Source organism: Stenella coeruleoalba (assembly GCF_951394435.1).
Source record: "Stenella coeruleoalba genome assembly, chromosome: 18".
Lineage (NCBI taxonomy): Eukaryota > Metazoa > Chordata > Mammalia > Artiodactyla > Delphinidae > Stenella > Stenella coeruleoalba.
In genome coordinates, this window is record NC_137164.1 from 17309825 (window position 1) to 17334810 (window position 24986).

Below are 24986 nucleotides of genomic sequence, written 5' to 3' on the forward strand. Positions count from 1 at the left end.
TGCCCCTCCCGCCAGCTGGGGGCCTCAAGGCAGGATGTGTCCCCGTCCCTGGGGGCAGCCAGCCAGCAGAGTGTCTCCGTTCTCTGAGCTGACTAACAATCTTTGGCCAGACACCTGCAGACTTTGGGGTATTTGATTGCTCACTAGACTCCCTTCCAAAAGCTCTTCACTTTTTCAGACCACAAGGAAAAAATTTCATGGAAGCAACTTGCCCAAGAACATAGTCCAAGCTATCTCTTGTCAACCAGATCCAAGGGTAAACTACTGCTCTGCCCTGGATAATATCCCACTGATAATAATCTATGATTCTATGTACTTTAGGACCCTGAGGGCCATGTATCAGTATCGCAGAAATTTAAATAGTGTTAACAATAAAAGAAAAATTCCCTTTTATTCTCAAAAGCAGTTATATAATTCTAGTTGTAAGTTCTAGAATAAGCAAATCTATGATAGGAAAAAATCAGAACTATTGTTGCCTTAGGGGTTTGGGCATGGGGACTGACTGGGAAGGAGCATGGAAGGAACTTTCTGGAATGATAGTAATGTTCTATATTTTAATAGTGGTTTACACAGCTGTATGCATTTATCAAAAGTTTTCCAGTGGTACGTGCATTTCACTGTATGTGGATTTCACCTCAAAGGGGGGAAAAATCATAGAAAATATTTAACTCTAGCTGAAGATATGCATGCTGAAGTGTTTCAAGATGATATGTTTCAATGTTTTCAATTTGCTTCAAAATGTATCCAAAAAAATAAGATGTACTGATGAATGGATAGAGGGATAGGTATGTAGATAGCTATATGTGATAAAGTAACTATAGTAAAATGTTAATTATGGAATCTAAATGGTGGGCATATGGTTGTTCATTACAAAATTTTTTCAACTTTTCTGAAAGTTTGAAAATTTTATTATAAAGTGGCCAAAAAAGCACTTGATGAGTGTTACTGGGTATGAGATTTCATATTTAAGTATATCCTTATGGGGACAGGTGTTATATCTGACTCTCATATCTATACAATATATACATATAATACAGCTATTATATGTGTATATATGCCACAGATACACATACATATAATTTGTGTTTTATATTAAAATAATAGTGACTAAAAAGGCATCATATGAATTAACAAACAATATCAAATAGATTTTATTTTACCACATGCACAAGCTGACTCCTGTTAACATGAAGACAACTTTTATCTATCGATACACAGTTTTACATGAAAAAAGTATGCACAGAAGTATCCTGGACACCAACCTTATGGATAGACATTCTAGGGAACTGGTACATAATGTTCTATGTAGGGTGACAGTAAAAGCTCCCCTACATCTCTCCTTGTGTCTATCCCTATATGACTTTTCTACATTGCTAACCCCTTTAGATTATAAGAAGCAGCAATTTTAAAACTAACTTTGACGGATGGAAAGGTGCATGGTGGAGTGGGCTGGGAATTAAACTCTTATTGAAGATTAACAATTTGGTCTTTATTTATGACTGGCTTCCCTCCTAAAGATTTTGTGGTGTTTCCAATAAAAATACGTGCAATAATTGATAAAACTAAATAAGAAGAAGAGCATCAGGACCAGGGAAAATATAAACAAAAGTAGGGGTTTTAGACCAACAAAAAGAAAAACACAAATACACAACATAGGAGCCTAGGATAATAGCTACAGCTGAGCTTCACATTTGTCTCTGAGCCACAGAGAAAAGTAAGAATTAGTTATATTTAATTTTCTAATCTAATATTTATCACAATGTTCTAAAGCAATTTTGTCATGTGAACGTTATCGAGATGCTGCAGTGATGTCCCTGACAGTCACCTCAAACCATTCCTACCCAAAAATGCATTAAATGATTTTCTATACCTATTTCTTGTAACAGTCTGCAATTTTATTTATTATTTTTTATATTATTATTTTTTGGACGTGCCACAGGGCTTTCAGGATGTTAGTTTCCTCCCCGACCAGGGATTGAACCCGGGCCACAGCAGTGAAAGTGCCAAGTCCTAACCACTGGGCCACCAGGGAATTCCCATGTTCTTCAGTTCTAAAATCTAGGACATAAGAATGGTTATTCCCAAAGCAAGAACTTCTAGTAAAGGGAATTCCAGGTAATAGAAATATATGCCACCTCCAAAGGTGGTGGAATAGATAGAAGTAGATAAAATAGAAGTAAATAAAATAAGGCTTTATGTCATAGTCTATGCCCTATAAATGAGAAAAACATGACAATACTTTTTTCTTTAAAAATGCCAGAATGTAATAAATACCTTTTCTGTGAAAACTACCCAATTCCCCCTACTGCTACTCTCCCCTACCCTGGCCAATCTCCTCCACCCTTGGGGATGAGGGGGTGCTCAAGCCACCTTGTTTATTCTGTTCATGGACATGTGGGTTCCTGCATCAGAGACACTCAGAAGGCTGGGTCCACAAAGAAAAAAAAAAAAAAAGAATGAAACTGACACAATAAGAAGCAGAAACTAGAGGTGCAAGTAAGAGTCTTTCTGATTTTTGGTCTTCTTTCTGGTCCTCCCTATGGCCTGGGGGAATTCTTTCAGAGAATTCTGTGAGACAACAGCATTGTGTCCTTTTAATAAACTTCCTGTTTTTCTAGACTAATATTTAAATGAATATAATGTCATGAGAAGCTTAGAAAATATATTCCAAGAATGGAAATTTCCGTTGGTTTGGCTTGATTCAAACATAGAACTTGTAGCATCTAGAGGAAAAGATGAATTCTAAACAATCTCCCATAAACGTCACTTTTCTCAGCCAAGCTTCGATGAAGGTGATGAAGAGCAGACAATTTGAGGTGGCATGCTCTTGCAGGGCCTGGACTGCTGGTGCTCTGAGCTGATCCATATGCTTCAAAAACCTCACAAGCAGATGGTGACATGCTGATGCTTTTTGAAAATGGGGTAGACTCTGCTCTGGACCCACCCAGATGAGCTCAGACTCATGAGGTTAATCAAGGTCAACAAACTAGGGAAGAGCAGAGCTCACTAGGTAGAATGGGTTTTAAATGTTTTGGTAGCAATAAACAGTCCTTGAGCTTTGATCAAAATATAAGCCTTTTGATCAAAAGTGTGGCAGTTTATAATGTCAGAATCTGAATGGGGCCAATTGTTCAAGAACTATGAAGCTGGGAAAAGTAAAACTTCCAGATATTAAGTGGTCATCTAGAGACTCCAAACGCAATTTTCATATTGATTCATTGTTATTTTTATTATAAAAGTAATGCATACTTATTGAAAAAAATCAGAAAATATGGAAAAAATTTTAATAGAAGGTGATTAATAACTCAATCTCATAGGATAATCACTATTAATATTTTGCTCTATATCCTTCTACACTTTTTCTAGGCTTATGAAAACAATTTTTCCTATAAACATGTTTCATTTATACATACTATTTTGTAACCTTAACTATATATTATAAATATGTGTCAATGTCAATAGATTCTACATGATCGTTCAACTGCATAATATTCCAGTAAATGGACATACCATCATAATGTATTCAATTGGTCCCCTAATATTGGGTGTTTAAATGATTTCTAGTTTTGGTTGTTATAAAGAACACAGAAATGAACATTCTTATACATAAATCCATATTTACTTGTCCAGTAATCTCCTTGGGATAAATTTCCAGTACAATTCTTCAGTCAAATTTAAAAAGCGCTTCAAATTTTGCTGTGTTCTACTCACTAGAAGGAATTTTTTACTGGAAACAAGTTTACAATAAGATTAAATTAGATAAATTTGCAAATGGTTCTTCCATGTTCTTTTCTGCAGCATGTCTCCTTAAACTTACCAACATTTTCCAGGGGTTCTGGATTTTCTTTGGCTTCTTTTGGTTGCTTAGGGGCACCAACCACCTTCTCAGATTATAAGTGTAGTGAGCATGCTCACATTTACTCCAATAAGATGCCTTCTTCTGGAGAGTAGTCCATAGGCTCAAACAACTGGAAACATCTGGGTAAACTGAAAAGCCTTTCCCTCCACCATACTCTGCTTAATGTCCTTATTTTAAGTGTACAATTATGCAGGCACATGGGCCCAGGAATGACAAAGTCAAATGTGTGAGAAAGAAATGGCTGCTTCTGGAGTCCAGGGCTGGTGTTAGACTCCCCTGACACAGGCTACATTTGCCCATACCATGGAGACGCTGGCAAAGGCATCCCAGAATTTATCCTGTCATCTGACACTTAGTAATATTAAAGTATCTTTGTAAATTAGTTAGGCAAGTCATTTTCTGCTTCAAGTTATACAACTACCCCCAAGAGGAATGACCCATGGAGAAATAAATCTTACAGTCTTCACCAGATAAGGCCTTAGTATCAGAGAACTATCATAGCCATTCCATACTCAAAACACATGAAGATGAAAAGATTATCAAATGGTGGCCAGATATGTAAACAGACACCTTGGAGGGAAGGATGGAAACATATGACATGCGGATATCACTCCAATGAAGGAACAGAATCTGGAGAAAACTGGTCCTTGCTATATGAGCCCAGATGCACAGAGACTACTTAAAAAAACCCTCCCATTATGGGTTGAATTGTGTGCCCCACCCAAAATCCGTATACTGAAGTTCTAACCCCCAGCACCTCAGAATGTGACTTCATTTGGAAATAGGGTCATTGCAGATGTAATTAGTTAAGTTAGGATGAGGTCCTTCTGGAGTAGGATCGGGCCCTAATCCAATGTGAGAAATCTGGACACAGAGACAGACATGCATAGAGGGAAATGCATAGAGGGAAGACAACATGAAGAGACACAGGGAGAAGACAGCCACCAGAAGCTCAGAGAGAGGCACAAATTTCTCCCTCAACAGCCCTCAGAAGGAACCAACCCTGCTGACATCTGTACTTAGGAATTCTGGCCTCCATAACTGTGAGACAATAAATTTCCATTGTTCTAAACCACCCAGTTTGTGGCACTTTGTTACAGCAGCCCTAGCAAACTAATAAACCTCTCCACCCACGTTTAGCACTGGAAAGAAAAAAGTATGAAACACCAAAAAATAAAGGGATTCGATTTCCAAAATCCTGCTCCTCTTTGGCAATATAAAATGCTAAACCACAGAAATTAAGTAGTAGCATCAGATATTTGATTAGGGCACCAAAGAGAAAAAAACAAAAAAAAAACAAAACACGATTAGGGAATGAAATAACTTGCTCTCAGAGCTATTAGGTGAAAGATCTGAAGTCTGACCCAGGCCTGTTCAAAGATAATCATTCCATCCTGTGCTCTCCTGGGCAGGCTCTCACCTCTCTTCTGAGCCCTAACCCATCTCCTTTTTACCTCTCTTTGGCCCTCAGATACCCAAGGCCCTACCCAAACCACCCCTCCTCCAAGGAACTGTATCCCAAAATTCATCTTCCTTCACAAACAAAACTCCCAGGCCTTCAGAATCAGATCTCTACTAGATTTTCAGGGAAAAAAAAGCCATTTGAATATCTAAAGCAATTTACACAAGCGTGTACATAAGGCGTACACATGCCTGAGGAGATGGTAAACCAAAGAATCTCTATTTGGCCGAGTGCATGGGACAGATAACTTCAGGAAGGTGCATTTGGGGTGTTACTTGATGACTCTGGGCAACTTCTCCCACTCTTCTCCCAAACCCCCTTTCTCAAAGGGTCTGACTTCTGGTCAGTGATCTAAGTCATTAACCAGTCTCCCAAATTCCTTCCTCAATTACATTCATCCATTTATGCTTTGTTGAAATGCACAGGTCCCTGGGAAACGAACATCTCAGGGCAGTTGACCTCTCTCGAGAGCCGCTGAGGGTTGAGAGCAACGAGACTGTCAATACCCTGGGTTGGACGTAGGGGAGAGATGCCACATAGAAGAGGTTGATAAAAGACAGCCTATCTAAAAGACCTCGAGCTCAAACTTAGCCTGTCCCACCATCTTGCCCACACACACAAAGAAAAACCTTCATAAGAGCTATATCCCTAAAGTGCCTTTTCATGTCATGGTAATAGCAGCTTTACAGAGCATTTTCAATGTCTCAACCACTACCCTCAGCACTTTTTAGGCATTAACTCATTTCATCTTTACAGCAATCCTAAAAAGTGGGTACCACTATCCCTCTTTCATAAATGGAAAACCAGAGGCACCAAAAGGCAAAACCAGTATCCAAACCCAGGAGGCCAACCCCACAGGTTTTTTCCCCAACCACTGTACTATGCAGGGAAATCACATATGTGACGTGGCGTATTATCATTTCGGCAGAAACGTACAGTAGTAAATTTAAAACTCTGCCAGCTCATCTGAGATACAGCAAATGTTTCCACTTAGGTGCCCCAAGCAGACATCAGTAGCTCTAACAGGCCAGCCTTCTAGAGCCACCAGGCACACCTGAGGATCCCGGGTACACAAATCCTGCTCAAAGGATACACAGCCTGCCTCTGGAACCAAATTGAAGCAACTAAGCAAATCTAAAATCATGACTTTGGCCTGAGGACTCAGGCTATTTCTTGCGGGTCAGATTCCAACTGTACCTTCTCATGGTATTTCACTGGAGATGGCTGAGTGGAGCTCCCAGTGCAGTCACGCCTTAATCATGGAATCGAGACGCCTCCTCCCTGCCCACCTCTGGAGCATTCCACAGTGGCAGTCCAAACAGCTTGTCTGAACTGTCACACTAAGGGAATTTATTTCCAAACAGAACGGAAAAAAGAAAAAGAAATCCCAAACATCTGCTCTCCTTCCAAGATTTAAAAGGCCTGATGCAAGAAAGTAAAAACAACAAAATTAAATGTGTGGAATTCTAGTGAGTATAATGCCTCCGATAGTTTGTTTTTCCATAAATTCTTAATCTGCCTTCACCTTGTCACTTCAGTAAAGGAGAAGTAAAGTATGTCAGTGCCTGACTGCAACAAAGCGGCGGCTGAATGAAAAGATGGCTTTATCAGGCTCGCTTTGACTTCAGAATACAAATCTGAGCTTGTGACGGTTTTCAGTTTTATGCCTCAACCAACAGGGCAGCTCTAAGAATTACACACCCCCCCCCCCACACACACACACACACACGCACGCACGCACGCACGCTTCTCTTACAGAGTGATCCTAGTGATGAGAAACAAAACACAGCATGCACTGTGAAGTAAATGCCAGGAGAGGGCCTGCTCAGCCTTTTGAGGGAGAGCCTGAGAGCTGCTCTCCTCAAAGTTGTGCTCAGCCAAGCCCACCCAGTCCCAAGGGAGAAGGGACTGCTGAGCTCCCCACTTCTAGAGCCCATAAGCCTCCTGCAGGCAAAAGGACCCAGAGCCCACCCCTCCCCCAGGAAGGGTCCTCCAATAGCTGTCAACAAGCCTGATGAGCTGACGTGTGTAACATACGAAGAGGGACAAGGGAGCAGCCTCTCCTCCTCCAGAGGGTGGGATCAGCACTTCCTAAGGGAAAGTGTGGGTCACCAGGACGAGGAGCTTGAAGGGGGGCTGGGGAACAGGAGAAAAGGATTCAGTGGGAACAAGAAAGGGAGGCAGGAAGGAGGGATGCCTGCTGTAGTGAAGAGGAGTGGTTGTGTTCTCCCAAAGAAAACATCTGTGGGGAACAATCTAATGAGTAAATTGGATTAAGTCACAACCTTTGCCCCTTTTTCTATACCGAGCAGGTAAATCAACCTGTCGCATCCGTAATGGTCCTGGGCGGATTTTGCCTGAGGAAGACCAGCAAGGAAGGAGGTCCTAGAGAAAAAGGGGTAATTCATGGTCATGTCATCATTCAGAGTCTTCCATCCATGGCAAAGCATGGGCCTTCTGTGGAGGAGAGCTGGAGACCTGGGTATCACTAGCTGCAGGGGCGGGAGGTGGGGGGACCTAGAGTGCAGCGGCAGCCAAGACACCCCACGCCCAGGAGTGAGAGGAGCAACACTGCACGTCCTGACGTTCCCTAGCTACAGCAGACTGACAACGAACACCCTGGAGAGAGGAGAAGGGTGCAGCTCCTGCCACGCAGGAGCTACACGGCTGACTCCTACGGTTGTTCTCTCTCCCCTCTGTTTGCTCCTTTGTAGTAAAGAGCTCTGAAGTCCTTAAAACAAAAAGGGTATTTGCTGATTCACAGAGCCAGAAAGTAGAATGATGTCTGCCAAGGGCTGGGAGAAGGGGCAATAAGAAATTGTTGTTTAATGGGTATACAGTTTCAGTTTTGCAAGATGAGAAGAACTCTGGAGATGGATGGTGGTGATGGTGGCACAACAGTGTGAATGTACTTCAGGCTACGGGTTGGTACACATAAGCATGGTTAAGATGGTAAATTTTATGTTACGTGTGTTGTACCACGATTTTTAAAAATTAATGGTATTTGCTAATCTTCAGGGTCAATAAAGAAAAAAGAAGGGTAACCAGGTGGATATGTCCCACTTCACAGCTAATTTTGAGATGAGAGACCTAAGGGAAAGAAGGAGTGCTAGCAATTGCTAAAAGGAAAGAAAAGTAGATTCTATCCCAGGAGCCTGAAGCAGAGAAGAAGAAGAAAAAAAATAAGAGGCAGGATGAGCCTCTGAATTGGCCTTGGGGCTTAACAGTAGAAGAGCCTTGAGTGATGCGGAGGTGACATACTCCTCCAGGCCCACTCCATAAAAAGGCTGTCCCCTCACTCTTCATTGTCTTTTCCAAACCACTGCTGTTCTGTCTTTCCTCGAGAGCCTCTTCCTTTGAAGCATGTGCGTCTATCATGTAATACCATCCTTTTCCATCCACTCCCCCAGTGCGTCTGAAGGCCTTGGCATCTGGCTCCAAGGTCTTTCTCGCCCCTGGACTCCTGCCAGCATCTGGGTAACTTCAGTGTTCTCCTTGATGACTCGGCCAATCCAATTTCCCAAGTACTCGGCAAATGACAGGCACTATACCAGTAGCTTCACGTCGTTTTCTATAACCCTCACAACAAACCAAAAGCTTGGCTATAGCACCCCTATTTAGAGATAACAGGGGCTGGGATGCTAAACCATGCTGGTCAGACTCCCAAGTTCATGCTCTCCTCTCTTTCCAGCCCTGCGTCAGAATGCAACTAAAACATAAACCTGAAGATCCTGCCCTCTATCCATGTACTCTTGCCTCGCTACCTCTCCCACTAAACCTCTTCCTCTGCCTCACCAAACATCCAACTCCTCAATCCCTGCCTTTTCTCCCAGTTAATCAACCCTTCCTGACACTTCTTCCTTCCATACCTGTGGCCAGAGAAAAGGCCAGGAAAACCCCTGTGAGACTGTTTCTTTGGCCCAATGCCCACGTTATGAACCCTCTCCCTTTGATCACCAGACTACTGATTAAATTAGTAAAATCCTCTAGGCCTACAATTGTAAGCAATGTTATGATGGTGATGTAAGTGCTGGTTTGAACTTATAATAAGTGTGTTAGACTGGTTGGGACCAAGTAGAGAGAAAACAGCTGACGGCAGGTGGCAACTGATAAGAACCATGGCTACTCCCAGTTAGCCCCGTAAAAACGACGCCCTGTGCTTCTTCCTGGGGCTCTTGGTCTAACAGGAGCACTCTCACCATTATGTCACTCCTGGCATCCACTAAAAGACAGGCTGTCTCCCTCCATCCTGAAGACAGTGACTCAGCACTCTAGGGGTCCCACGGGTGGCTGGAAAAAATCCTCACTCCCCTTACCATCCATCAACATATACTCACCACTATGGGTGATAAAATGTATTCTTCAATAGAGACCTCCCTTCCCTCTTCTCCAGCACCAAAGTTTGCAGGGGGAGTTGAGAAGTGAATTCAGTGGACTTCTGTTGTTTAATGTGAAAGCATATTTATGCCTGTGTATTCTTTGTCCTTAGGCATACCAAAAATGTAAAAGTATATGAGACATACTCATAACAAGTTCTGAACACTTGGTCATCAACAATACAGACAATAACACTTGGTCATTCACATCAACATCTTCATCAACATTTCCGTTCTCTTGTCCCGTTGTCCTGACCTGTCACCTCTCCCCAACAATCCCCAGCAGCTCTCTGATTTCCCCAGTTCTGAGTGTTCTGGTACTACAGGAGAGACTCTCAAAGCACTGTTGATTATCTAAATTACAAATTTAAGAGCTCCAACCTCAGCTCTGCCCTAAATATTCCTCTATTGTTTTTCCCTATAGCAGCACTTCCAAAGCTGCTCCGTGTTCTTTGAGTCCCCTACCCCAACCCCAGCCCCTAACTTCCAAACAAAACAGTTATCCACAACTTCCATGCTTTCCACCTTTCAGGTTTTATTTCCACTCATCTTCCCCATGTCTTTCTTGTCCAAAAAGAAAAGTATCCTACTCCTTTCCAGGGCCAGTCACTCCTGCATCTTGACCCCATCCTTGTTTTCCTCTTCTAGGATGTTTCATCAGTTACGGAGCTTTTTCCATCCAACCAATCAATCAATAACGCCAGCCTTCCCTCAATTCCACCTACTCCTCAAACCACCGCCCTGTACGCCCTTGCATTCACCACCAAGCCTATCTGTGGTCCTCAGGCCCTCAGCCACCTCACCTCCCATTCATTCCTCAACTCAACTCCCCATGAGTTAGAATCTAACTAATCTAATCTAATCTAACTTTTTCCCAGGCAAAGGTAAAAAATTTCCTACTTGTCAAACCCAGTCTTCAGTTCTCATCCAACTCTCCTTTCTGAAGTGACAGCACAGCCAGGAGGTGATACCAAGTGGGATTAACAGCAGGAATCCTGCAGTCAGTGGTCTGGGTGCAGTTGGTTTCCACCCTATTACAAACTCTTTGACCTTGAGTTGAATTACTTAGCTGCACATCAATTTCCTCATCCCTAAAATGGAGAATGTGCTAATAGTAGCTCCTAGCATTTAAGGCTGATTAGCTAGCTTAGTCAATGAAGAGGTGCAATCTGAGATCATGGAAAGCCAGACTGGGAGTCAGGGGAACAGGGATTTAATCCCAGCTACAGAATCTTTGTAATAACAAGATCTCTGTAATAACAAGATCTCTTTTAAATAAACTGGGTGATCATGAAAGTGCTTTCTGGCCCTAAACACTTCTACAAGACATTAAACAGTTTGGCAATAATTTGAGAAAATGTACAAATGAGTACGAAATGAACAACACATGTAATAAGGGATCCGTGGAAAGGGAAGAATACTGTGAGCAGGATAGTTGAAGGAGGTTAAACAGGTAGAACTTCAAGGGACCCTGAAAGACAGGGAGGATTTTGATCAATGTAAAAGAGGGGGAAAAGACTTCGGAGTTTGAGAAGCAAAATGACAAAGGCATAGAGTGATTTAAGGTACACCAGGAAGATCTCCCCAACAAGGATATCTTCCCCATGACTTTTCAATAGGTTCTGAATGTCAGTTAATGGTTTTGAAGTTATTGTTAGACCACAAATAAGTTCTTATTTATAACTGATAAAAATGAACGTGACCTATCCTGTGCAGCCATTTAAGGTAATTTGTAGAAGAAGGATTAATGAAGGATGTACACCAAGGTATTAATGGTGGTTGTCTCTAGACAATGACTTTTATTATGTTTATCTGTATTTTCTAAAATGAACATGAATTGTTATTTATGACCAGAAAGAATAAGAGCATATTTAAGCTTTTAAATGCAATTAAGGAGGTGGTGACATCTTAAACTATTAACAATAAAGGGGGCTTCCCTGTTGGCGCAGTGGTTAGGAATCCACCTGCCAATGCAGGGGACACGGGTTCGAGCCCTGGTCCGGGAAGATCCCACATGCCGCAGAGCAACTAAGCCCGTGCACCACAACTACTGAGCCTGTGCTCTAGAGCCCGTGAGCCACAAATACTGAGCCTGCGTGCTGCAACCACTGAAGCCCGCACGCCTAGAGCCCATGCTCCGCAACAAGAGAAGCCACCGCGATGAGAAAACCGCGCACCGCAACAAAAAGTAGCTCCCACTCGCCACAACTAGAGAAAGCCTGCATGCAGCAACGAAGACCCAACACAGCCAAAAATAAAAATAAATAAATCTTTTAAAAAAAACAATAAAGGGAGACATTGCTCGACAGATGGCTGGGACTCAGTTGAAGTCATAGACATGCCAGGGGCATTGAAAGAATTGTTGCAAGTGGGAGTAGCAAAGCATTGGCAATAGTCTTTGCCGTGTTCCTAATTTGCCCCTGTAACAGTATATTTTAACATCTTAAAGCCCGTTTTATTATTTTTACACCCACTTTTATTTCTAGTACCCAAAAAGATTCAGAGATTTTATTAATTACAAAAGATCTCTTTTTAAGTACTGATACATAAAGGATAATGCAACTACTCATTCTTTTTTGGTGCTTTTTCAATGACAAATGTCTGTCAGTTATTCCTCCTTACTCTCAGATTTGGGGTACCCTGGAGTAGTTAATGGAGTTCTGAGGAGTGAAAGTTTGGGCAAGACGACTCATATGGATAAGCACGATGGGGATCATTTTTTATATACGTTAAGTTGTATTTTTAATTCATTCTCTCCTATAAATCAGGTTTTCTACAGCCTTTCCACCGTTATGCCCTCAGAGAAAGGGGAAAAGCAACTCCTTCTGCAGAAAGGACATAACTTAGAAATATTTCCTACCAACCAGAAGGGGAAATTAAACTTTCCAGTGAATGGTGACTTCAAAATAAGAGACATAAGCAGGGAGACAGGTAAGGCATGGTTTCTTTGCCTTGGGCCTAACTCTCAAAGTAAGAGGTTGTTAGGTAAAAGTTGAGGGGAAAGTCAAAAGTAGAGAGGTTTCTGCCCCCGTTTCCTGTTGGGACTCCAAGAAGAAACCTCACCCCAGAATAACTTCCTCACCAGTATGGAGGTGTCTCCCGGGAGGGAAAATGGTATGATGAGAGGAAGGTCTGAGGTAGCACCCCAAGGTCTTCCTCAGCTCCCTTGTGGCATGGAAGGGATCCAGAAATTCCCATGTGCCCCATGGAGGGCTTCCTGGGGATTTCCAAGGAGGTTGCCAGGGCAAAAGTGAAAAGATCCTATAGCCGAGGCCCACAGAACAAACCACCCAGTCAGGAAATAAATGAGAATCCCAACAGACCACAGGAGTGCGTATAGTGTCAACAAGAGATGAGGTGGGTCAGGTCATCTAGGGAAGACCAACCACCAGGGCCCAACCAGAATAAGAGAGAGGCCCAGGTTCATCAGAAGCAGATGCCAGCAGATGGTCAGCGACCTGCAGAGAAGTGACACTGGTGTGGAGAACAGAAGGCAGCACAAAGGCCTAAGTCTCTGCATAGACCTTGAGGTCACTTAATACCAGTGGTGCTCCAATATATGTTTAATAACAGACTCTCCAGAGAGGAAAAGCCCTGGTTTGTAGCATTTAGAGATTTTCTTGGTGTAAATACTGCCACCAAGGAAGATTTCACCTTTGCACCATTGAACTTAGAGTTGGGAAGAGATGAGGTTCATAGAAGCATACAATTTTATAGTATTTCCACTTACAGATACAAGAGACATAACTTCAGTAACATAGATAACAGTAAAATATAGTCAAATAATTAGGAAGTGATGAGTTTTGAGTATTACCTTTCTTGTCAGTATTATTTCTTTAATTGTAAGTTTGCATAACTTAGTTATTAATAAAGACTGTATTTAAAAACTGACTTACAAAATTCCCCAGGATTTAACAATCAGTTCTGGTAAGCCAGTGCAAGCCAGCTAGAGCATGCCACTGCTTAAGAAACCCTGCCCATTTTCTCCAAATATCATCTTGGAGAGGTATAGGGTTAGTGGAAGAAAAATCAAACAACTGGGTCATTTACCCAAATAAATTAAATTATCATTAATTAATAAATGTCAGTATCTACTACTACCTCCACCACCATCGTTTCCAATGTGAAGGCTGGAGAAGAAAATGAAATCAGTTACAAAAAAATTAAAGAAACTATATTTTCCTTGTACATCTCCATTTTGGTGTGTGTCAATTAAAAATTCTGTACCCAGTAATGGAAGGAATGACAGTAGCTTATGTGGGTGTAGGTTTATTGTTCTCACATAACAGAGTCAAGCTTATACTTCATGGTCACAAAATGGCTGCACCAGCTCCAAGCAATACATTTGCAGACAAGCCAAGATAAAGGGGCAAGAAGTCCAGCAGTTTCTGTACTCTTCTATCAGGAGCACAAAAACTTTCCCCAGGAATCTGCCTTCTCTTGCCCCTCCCCACTCACTTCCTCCCAGTGGACTTAGGCTGCTTAAGTCTTACTGGTCAGAACTAGGTTACTCAGCCATCCCTACCTGCAAGGGAGACTGGGAAAGATATCCCAATTGGCTTAGACCAGTCAAGATCCACTGCCCGGGATAGGGTATGTTGCTGCCAATAATGAACAAAATCGGGTTCTGTTAGCAAGGAAGAAGGGGGTGATGGAGAACAGGCAAGCTGGAAGCAAGTCTGGCACAACTTAAGTCAGTATTTCTAACCCCAATGCACACAGCAAAGAGGAAGGATTATTTTAAATGGAAAAGAGCCAAGATTTGGCATTTGTTTTGCCAGAGCTTAAGATGGAAATGCAGGAAGAGCCTGGCAGTATCTCTCATATCTAATCAGAGGTTATTAGGGGTGCAAACAGAAGGGAATGCTTGGAGGGCTTAGCCGCCTGAGCAGTGGCCCCCTCAGACTCCTAGAGGAAGCTTTCCTTTTCGCCACTTCAAGAGCAGGAAATGGGGGTAAAGAAAATGAAGTTCAATGTTAAAGAGGTTTCCCCATCAGGGAAAATTAGGGAATAATAGATTCTTGTTGCTTAATACTTTAGGATGCTCAGAGCTTTTACCAAGCAGTGCTTTCCAGGGACCTGAGTCCCACTTGCTCTTTGCTAAGTACACACTTCAGGTGTCACTCACAAAGCTGGGGAGAGCAGCAGGACTGAGAAGGAAAGTGAAAAGGTCCTTCTTTCCCTGCCTCTGATGAACCTCTAGACTACCTAAGGTTAATTACTTTTATGGTTGGGGCTTATTCCGTGGGAAAGGAGCTAAATGACTAAACGTCTGTGGGCACTGAGTCACACAGCCCATCTGCAAATGGAGCCTGCCCTACTGTGACTGGGTGCCTGACTCTCATTGGCCAATTGTAGGAATCATACTAGATCCAGGAAAAAGACAAGTCATAGATGCTCAGGACAGGGTCCAAGGTGGGCGAAAGACTAACTCCTAGACAGGACTTAAATTAAAAGTTCCACAGTAGCTTTTCTGATATAAAATGTAGGCCCTTTAGTTGAACAAGTTGAATAAATAATTTCAAGCACAAAAGATCTGAGATTCATCTGTCCACACTGTAAAAATTACAGGTGTGAATTAAGTTCCTTCTTCTAGTGTAGCATAGACAGTGCTTTTCCCCTCTTATATAGTGTTAACTCGTTTAAAGAACATGTACACAACAGGTTTTTGAATTTTTCATTTCCCATGTTTCTTTTCTTTTTTTCTTTTTTTTTTTTTTGCAGTACGCGGGCCTCTTACCATTGTTGCCTCTCCCGTTGCGGAGCACAGGCTCCAGACGTGCAGGCCCAGGGGCCATGGCTCACGGGCCCAGCTGCTCTGCGGCATGTGGGATCCTCCCAGACCGGGGCACGAACCATGCCCCCTGCATCGGCAGGCGGACCCTCAACCACTGCGCCACCAGGGAAGCCCCTCCCATGTTTCTTAATCAAAGTTCTCTCCTTGAACTCTTTATCTGTGGAAAGAAAAAAAAAAAGTTGCTGCCTCTTTAAACAAGTACTCAGGCCTGAAAATGTTAACTAATTTCATTTTCTTGATAAAGTCTGTCTGTGATCAGAACTGAGTCATACCAAAAATACTTTTACAAGATTTGACCTTTTACTTAAATCCCACATTGAGATAATATACTTAAAATGGTTATCAATAAGACCTTTGTTTTTAAAAGCACATTTAAAATAAATCACTTTTTAAAAGGAGAAAACTGTTTTCAATAAAGTTCTTTACAGGCAATCAGTTTGAAAGTATGTTTGCTCTTTTATTTTCTTTATATATAAATTATGCCCAAGACTGCCATGATAATAGTACTATACAAACTATACTTTACCTTTGTATTTACTTCTTGTCAGAATAAGCTCTACAAATTAATCTGTTTCTAGAGTGCTTTATGACCAGCAAGCCCCAGGGTAAAAACAATGCAAGCTGCCACAAATTTTTACTGTTAATGAGAAAAACCGAGTCCAATTATATGAGGATAATTAATTCTTAATTCCTTCTGACAAAGAGTGTTCTTGAAGTAAAAAAAATTTTACTCAATTATAACAAAGTTTTATCATTTAGAAAAGTTTTGAAAACAGACTTTTTGCTTGAGTCCCTGAGCAAAGTGACACTGCGTTACCTAAATACGGCTAATTACTAGGATTGGCTTCCTGTATGTTTTAATCACCTAATTCTTTTGTCATCAAACTCCTGTTGCCCCTTAAAATGCTGGGAACTTACTAGATAGATATATTATCTAAAAATTATCCATTCCAAAACTGATATTTCTCACATTTCCTATTTTTCTCCCTTGGGCTTAGCCCTCTAGCCCATCCATGTTAGAGGCTGTTTATGAATGGCAGAGTTTACATTTCCCTTGGTGATTTACTGTTAACGTCCTAGAGGAGTAAAATTCCGATCTGAGCAAACACAAGCCTGGAAAGAAAATAATCTTGGAACGAAATCATTATACATATATTTATTTTTGTTTGTTTGATACATAAATTTAATCCAAATCACCATGAAATGAGCTTGCTACTTCTAGAGTTGCTATGGTTAAGTGCAGGATTTTTGAAAATTGGACCTCATAGGGTATTTGTCGGATTTCTCCTCCTTGACCCCTCCCACCATGGCCTGGGTAAGGAAGCACAGGATGAGGCCCCAGAGTCCAGAGTGGGGTTGGAAAAAGTATTTATTTCAAGGGCCTAGAAATAAGAAGAGTTAGAAACGAGTCGGGAGTGGAAGAAACTGAAAATCTCATCAACCCAAAGGGGCAAGCACAAAGCTGGAAAGAAAAGACAAAGGTCAAGTTTGAGATATTAGTTGAATGGGCATAAAGAACAGTCCAGGAGAAGGTCTGGAACAAGGTGGGCACACTTGTACCAGCAGCAAAGGAAATGACATGGGTGGGAGAGGGATCAGGTGACCAAGGAGGGAGTCTGGTTTGAAGGTACAAAGGACAGCAATAAGAAAGACCATAGACTTCAAGTAAAGCCAGTCTTTCTCTTTAGTCTTTCTTTTGGACCAGTTACTGGTCCAAAGACCTCTGAGAAGGTTTACCACAGAAATAACACCACTACAGCATATGTTGCCTCCCAGTTAATTGCATTAAGAAGTTAGGAGCTATATTTTCACCCCTCTGGCATAAGCCACCTCTGAAAGAAAGAGCCCCTCACCCAGAAAGCCTATCCCACCCAACAGGTATTTCCCTGCACTGTGGCCCAAATAACTCCACCAAGTGGATCAAGCTGTAATCTTTTGACAGACTTGTCTCTCAGTCAAATTCTCAGATGAAGAAAGCTGACAATACAAAACCCAGAAGGCATAATATGGAGGTGAGTCAGCTCAAGCAGGCTTCTCTGAGACAACCCAAGTTAGATGAAGAGAATAAAAAAAAAAAAACCCACAGGATTTTTTTAAGCTATGATTCACGCAGAAACTCTGGTCTGACTGTTACTTTTGAGGTGGGTAAACCATTTAGAGACTTTATGGAGTGGATATAAGCACCTTCTATAGAGAAAAAGAGCGTCATCTTTTCATAGAACAGAGAAAGAACTCTTATCATTTCCTGATGTCAGGACAGCAATATAAAGTATATACTCTAAATTGTTAAATGAAGTGGAGGAAAGATCTATGGATCAATATAACTCTTCAAGAAAAACATGTGAAATAAATAACTTTATTACAACTTTCCCATGCCTTTCCTTTTACTGAAGTCTAAAAGTATGATCATATCCATCAAGTAATATCCATACATATGAATGAAATTGAATTGTAAATTATATATTCCTACAATCTTGTGGATACTGTGATGGAAAAAATTATGTGTCAACTTGACTCGGCGGGCCACAGAGTGCCCAGATATTTGATCAAAGATTATTCTGAGTGTGTCTGTGCGGGTGTTTCTGGATGAGATTAACATTTGAATGGGTAGACTGAGTAAAGCAGATTGCACTCACTACTGTGAGTAGGCCCCATCCAACTAGTTGAAGGACAGAATAGAACAAAAGGGATGAGTAAGAGAGAATTCTTTCTGCCTGACTGCCTTCAAGCTGAGATATCAGTTTTTTCCTCTCTCCAGACTTGAAATGAAACATCATCTCAAGCCTGCCAGCCTTCAGACTAAAACTACATCACCGGCACTCCTGAGTCCCCAGTTTGCAAGCTCAGCTTGCAGATCTTGGGACCTCTAAGCCTCCACAATCACATAAGCCAAATATATATATATATATATATATATATATATATATAAAAAATATACACACACACACACACATCCTGTTTCTTTGGAGAACCCTAATACAGATGCTTCTATAAATTTTATAGCAAACTTGTGTAAAATATAAAGATATATCAAGTAGTCTTAGTTGTTTGCCTCTCCCCTTGACCCACAGCCATATGTCCTGCTCTGGCAGTAACTCAAAGAATGATCTGGGGTAAAAGGCACACACAGACTTAAAAGGAAATAAGTCCCCACTGACACCGCCATATTCAGAGCTGCCAGATTCAGTCAGGGCCATTTACATCTAAATCTACCACCTTCATACAGCCTTCTGGAAGCAGGCTGCTTTAAACAACATAATTTCTAAGGAGAGACTGAGAGGGGAAGGGAGGAGTGATGCTTTGGGCCCACCGTCTGGTATATACTGTAACTATAACTGTACACCTCCCCTCTTAGTGGCCCCACCGATTTAATGAAAGAATGAAGGCAGACTGATCTGGTTTGCAGGGTCTTAGAGGACTTGACTCAACACATTATATCAATGTAACAACAAGCATGTCTCAGCCAAGATCAAAGTGTAAATAAGAGCAAAACTTTCATACTGATTTGAAATTTCCATTCACCAGAATTCTGGAGCAAGGGTAGCATATGCTCACAAGAAAACCCGCCTGAGCTAGGGAGTACACATTCCAGAGGAGACCAGTGTGTGGTGTGGGAGAGCACAGGATGGGAGAGCCACCCAGAAGTACACTCTTCGCAGAACAAGAGAGAGATTTTCCCAGTTGTCCTGAGTACAAAACTGGCAAGAAGGAAAGAGATGCAAAGGGAATTTTTAGGAAGCTTTCTGTATGGTTTCACTACGTGAAATCCCTATACTGCAATATTTTTAAAGTAAACCTTAGGGTAAATATTTACATTATGCTTCAAGGTTTCTCGAATTAGACTGTTGTTGAAAGTTGCACTTACAAGAGATTAGACCTATACAAGGAAGCCTGGCTTTATGTGAGTTTCATTTAGGCAAAGTCCATCTTCAGATTTCAACATATTTCCCAAGCCCCTTTCAGTGCAGACCTTTCCTCTTATTATAACAACTTACGATCCACAATAAGCAGAATGTGGAAAGACTGAGCTTTGGTGAAATCTTAGCTTATTTTTATGACTGTTAGTATCCTGTGGCATAAGCATCCATCAATTAACTCTAAAAAAGCAACTTGGGATGTGTCCAATATTTTGACTCCAGGCGTGGCTCTAAGTTTCTTCCATAATATCCCAGATCAACAGTAAGGTTACATAGACCCTATATAGCACATGTAGAGAAGGCAACAAATACCAGCTCCAATTATATTCTCATCACCTAGGAAGACTAGAAAATGTTTTACAATAAAAAAGGAACACAACGGCTTCCCTGGTGGCGCAGTGGTTGAGAGTCCGCCTGCTGATGCAGGGGACACGGGTTCGTGCCCCGGTCCGGGAAGATCCCACATGCTGCTGAGCAGCTGGGCCCGTGAGCCATGGCCGCTGAGCCTGCGCGTCCGGAGCCTGTGCTCCGCAACGGGAGAGGCCACAGCAGTGAGAGGCCCGCATACCAAAAAAAAAAAAAAAAAAAAGGAGCACAAAATGTCACCACTCTGAATTATGCCACAAAAGGCACCATAAAGAGAAATCAGACACTACTATAGTGTAATATCTTAGGGGACAGATTCTAAAACCAATGCTTAGGGCTAAAATTACATGATCAAAATGACCCTTGGGAACCCTCTTGCACTGTTGGTGGGAATGTAAATTGATACAGCCACTATGGAGAACAGTACGGAGGTTCCTTAAAAAACTAAAAATAGACCCAGCAATCTCACCACTGGGCATATACCCTGAGAAAACCATAATTCAAAAAGAATCATGTACCACAATGTTCATTGCAGCTCTATTTACAATAGCCAGGACACGGAAGCAACCTAAGTGTCCATCAGCAGATGAATGGATAAAGAAGATGTGGCACATATATACAATGGAATATTATTCAGCCATAAAAAGAAACGAAATTGAGTTATTTATAGTGAGGTGGATGGACCTAGAGTCTGTCATACAGAGTGAAGTAAGTCAGAAAGAGAGAAAAAAAAACGGTTCTGATGAACCTAGGGGCAGGACAGGAATAAAGACACAGAAGTAGAGAATGGACTTGAGGACACAGGGAGGGGGAAGGGTAAGCTGGGACGAAGTGAGAGAGTAGCATTGACATATATACACTACCAAATGTAAAATAGATAGCTAGTGGGAAGCAGCCACATAGCACAGGGAGATCAGCTCGGTGCTTTGTGACCACCTAGAGGGGTGGGATAGGGAGAGTGGGAGGGAGGGAGATGCAAGAGGGAAGGGATATGGGGATATATGTATATGTATAGCTAATTCACTTTATTATAAAGCAGAAACTAACACACCATTGTAAAGCAACTATACTCCAATAAAGATGTTTTAAAAAAAAAAAAGACCCTTGAAAATCCCTAAGGAGGGCACCATGTTGGAGAGACACAGTCCCTCAGTTCAGGCCAACACATCCATATTTTCCTCCAAAGGTAGAACAGATGACCATGGTTTTGGTTAAAACCAGAGACCTAACTTCTGTTTAGAGACTATGTGGTAACAACAATATGTTGTACCAATCAACATTAAAATCACTCTCAACACAAGGAAAAGTTCACACCATGAGCAGCACATGGAAACTAAGACAACACAGGGAACGGCAGGCTCTTTTCTATCATCTCCTGTGTGCCCCAAAGCAAGCACTCACTGGTTGGAGTAGGGAGCAAAATTATCTAAGTATAATTGTATTTGTTTAAGCTAAACATACAGTTGATAAGATTCCAATCTAGTCAGAAGAAAAAACACAGTGGGAAAGAAGACACATCGAAGTGAACTTGACCCTAATCAAAGTGTTGAACTTGACCCTACAAATGAAGACCCAGTGTCACTCACAGTAAATCTGCATGAATATTTACTCTTACGAGCAAATACACTTTGTTGAAAGTCCAAAAGATACCAAAATTTCCTTGAATTCTCAGAATTATCCTAAAGGTGGTGAAAAGAGAAACCTCCTCCAGAGTAGAAACTGCCCCAGAAGAGTTTAAGAAAAGCCACACTCGGTCTCCACTGCTTAACAGATAGTTGTGGCCCTATGAAAGCCAGAGGTGACACAACACGACAGACACAAACCATGTTCTAAAAAGGTGAGAAGCTAGAGGAGAACATATCCCAGTTCCAGAGTCAACAGCATGCAATTCATCCAAAGCTTGCTGGAATAAGATGTGCTGTGAACACAGATGATTTTAAACCCCTTGGCTTACAAAGCATTAGAAGCCCAACTTGGACACTGAATAGTCACTCTTCCACGAAAGCCCTTTGGCCACCAATGACCATCCCACCTACTGAAGCATCAGGACAGGAAAACCCAAGGTAGAGGCAGGTGTCTATGTCTGCATTTGAAAGAAGCTGCATAGGGATCTGATTCTGAAGCATCCTCATTTTATGTCCTCTAATTGCCATCAGTCCAGTCCTGCCTAAGAATGCGTTTCCCAAACCAGTCCTTGTCTTTTCCCCTGGGTTAGAGAAGATAAGCCAGAGCAACAATGGGACAGCAGCGATGAGAGGGCAAGGGATGAAGAATTAAGGTCTGAGAGGATAAACAGAGATGGAGGCTGCCACCAGAGAGGCTGAGCTGGGAGCATGACTGCTGCCCTCTGCTGCATCCATCTATTATTCAACAAATACTGATTGAGCATCTATTATGTGCACAGCACTCTGCTGTGCATTTCTTATGTTTGATTGTCTTAAGGGAGGATTGTTTCCAGTGCCCTTTTTCTTGAGGGTCCCTGGTTCACTGGGTGAGTAAGCACCGACTTTTCCTTTCCTTATGACAGGTCACAGTTCTCACCCCACCTTCATGCAATCAGAGGCTCCCAGCCCCGGAGGCAATGAAAGGAAGAGGAGAATTCAGCCATAGCTGTAAGCAAAATTGCCTCAAATATGGTCAGTTTCAAAATCAGAGCAGGGACTGGGTTCACACAGTATTCAGTGGTAAAACAACGCTTCATTTTCACTGCAGATCCCTGGAGGAACATATTTATATCAGAAATTTGAGAACACTTGGATTATTCCCTAGAGCTCAAAAAGGGAAGCCAGTAAGTGTAATGTATAGTATTTCAAGAGATTTTCGAGTTCAGAAATCGAGGACAGAATCTATAAGATTTCAACACAGGTTAACATAAAGCAAGGGTTGTATATGGTTAAGGCCGACTGAGGATCCATTTCTTCTTCTGAGGGAAGAAAGATGCCTGCAGTCCAGTTGCCATTTCTCAAAAAGACTATATCCTGCCTGCAGTTAAGGAATTGAAGAAATCGTTGTTCCTAAGCCACAGGATTCATCTTTTCCTTGATCTGCAAAAGTATGCCCATCTGTGACAATGCAGATTTGGGCAGTTAGAAAACAAGATCAAAGACAAGGAAATCCCAGCCACTGTTTTCTGCAAGCTATCCTCAAGACTGAGACCAAGGTCTTTGCTCTCCTTGACATTGTTTATTGATCTTTCTGTTCTATCAAAAACTATATTTATTAAAAGAAAAGTAAAATAACAATGAGCATTGATAAGCTAATGTCCTGATGTACCTGTACTTGTGTGAGACAAAGCTGATACCAGATGATTTAAAAGTACCCGGGGCTTCCCTGGTGGCTCAGTGGTTAAGAATCAGCCTGCCAATGCAGGGGGCACGGGTTCGAGCCCTGGTCCAGGAATATCCCACATGCCATGGAGCAACTAATCCCATGCACCGCAACTACTGAGACTGCGCTCTAGAGCCCATGAGCCACAACTGGTGAGCCCGCGTGCTGTGACTGCCGAAGCCCATGTGCCTAGAGCCCGTGCTCCGCAACAAGAGAAGCCACTGCAGTGAGAGGCCAGCGCACTGCAACGAGGAGTAGCCCCCACTTGCCACAACTAGAGAAAGCCCGCACGCAGCAACAAAGACCCAACACAGCCAAAAATAAAGAATTATAGGAAGACGGCGGAAGAGTAAGAGGAAGATGGCGGAAGAGTAAGACACGGAGATCACCTTCCTCCCCACAGATACACCAGAAATACATCTACACGTGGAACAACTCCTGCAGAACACCTACTGAATGCTGGCAGAAGACCTCCCAAAAGGCAAGAAACCCCCCACATACCTGGGCAGGGCAAAACAAAAAAGAATAAACAGAGACAAAAGGATAGGGACGGGACCGGCACCAGTGGGAGGGAGCTGTGAAGGAGGAAAAGTGTCCACACACTAGGAAGCCCCTTCGCGGGCGGAGGCTGCGGGTGGCGGAGGGGAAGCTTCCGAGCCACGGAGGAGAACACAGCAACAGGGGTGCGGAGGGCAAAGTGGAGAGATTCCCGCACAGAGGATCGGTGCCGACCAGCACTCACCAGCTCGAGAGGCTTGTCTGCTCACCCCCCAGGACGGGCGGGTCTGGGAGTTGAGGCTCGGGCTTTGGCCGGAGCGCCAGGAGAGAACTGGGATTGGCGGCGTGAACACAGCCTGAAGGGGGCTAGTGCACCACAGCTAGCCGGGAGGGAGTCCGGGGAAAAGTCTGGAGCTGCCGAAGAGGCAAGAGACTTTTTCTTCCCTCTTTGTTTCCTGGTGCGCGAGGAGAGGGGATTAACAGCGCTGCTTAAAGGAGCTCCAAAGACGGGAGCGAGCCGCGGCTAAAAGTACGGACCCCAGAGACGGGCATGAGACGCTAAGGCTGCTTCTGCCGCCACCAAGAAGCCTGTGTACGAGCACAGGTCACTGTCCACACCCCTCTTACGGGGAGCCTGTGCAGCCAGCCACTGCCAGGGTCCCAGGACCCAAGGACGACTTCCGCGGGAGAAAGCTCGGCGCGCCTCAGGCTGCTGCAACGTCACGTCCGCCTCTGCCGCCGCAGGCCCGCCCCGCACTACGTGCCCCTCCCTCCGCCCCCGCCCCCCCGCCCCTCCCCCCCCCCCCCCGGCCTGAGTGAGTAAGAGCCCACGAATCAGCGGCTCCTTTAACCCCGTCCTGTCTGAGCGAAGAACAGACGCCCTCCAGCGACCTACACACAGAGGCGGGTCCAAATCCAAAGCTGAGCCCCTGGGAGCTGTGAGAACAAAGAAGAGAAAGGGAAATCTCTCCCAGCAGCCTCAGAAGCAGCGGATTAAAGCTCCACGATCAACTTGATGTACCCTGCATCTGTGGAATACCTGAATAGACAACCAATCATCCCAAATTGAGGAGGTGGACTTTGAGAGCAAGATTTATGATTTTTTCCCCTTTTCCTCTTTTTGTGAGTGTGTATGTGTATGCTTCTGTGTGAGATTTTGTCTGTATAGCTTTGCTTCCACCATTTGTCCTAGGGTTCCATCCGTCCTTTTTTTAAAAAAATTTTTTTCTTTTTTTTAATAATTATTTTTTTATTTTAATAACTTTATTACATTTTGTCGTACTTTATTTTACTTTATCTTCTTTCTTTCTTTTTTTACTTCCTTCCCTTCTTCCTTCCTTCCTCCCTTCCTCCCTCCCTCCCTCCCTCCTTGCTTTCTTTCTTT

The 24986-nt window shown here is 42.8% G+C and overlaps 1 protein-coding gene across 4 annotated transcripts in view; it reads right to left on the bottom strand.

Annotated features, from left to right (window-relative positions):
• Nucleotides 1-24274, bottom strand: part of RNASEH2B (ribonuclease H2 subunit B) — a 798611-nt gene extending 774337 nt beyond the window's left edge. For all 4 annotated transcript variants that reach the window (XM_079902671.1, XM_079902668.1, XM_079902673.1 and 1 more), the window contains exons 1-2: nucleotides 23847-24274; nucleotides 15438-15651 (exon numbers count right to left, since the gene is read on the bottom strand). The gene's annotated coding sequence lies outside the window, so the exon portion shown is untranslated. The remainder of the gene's footprint in view (nucleotides 1-15437; nucleotides 15652-23846) is intronic.
• Between the last annotated feature and the right edge of the window lie 712 nt (nucleotides 24275-24986).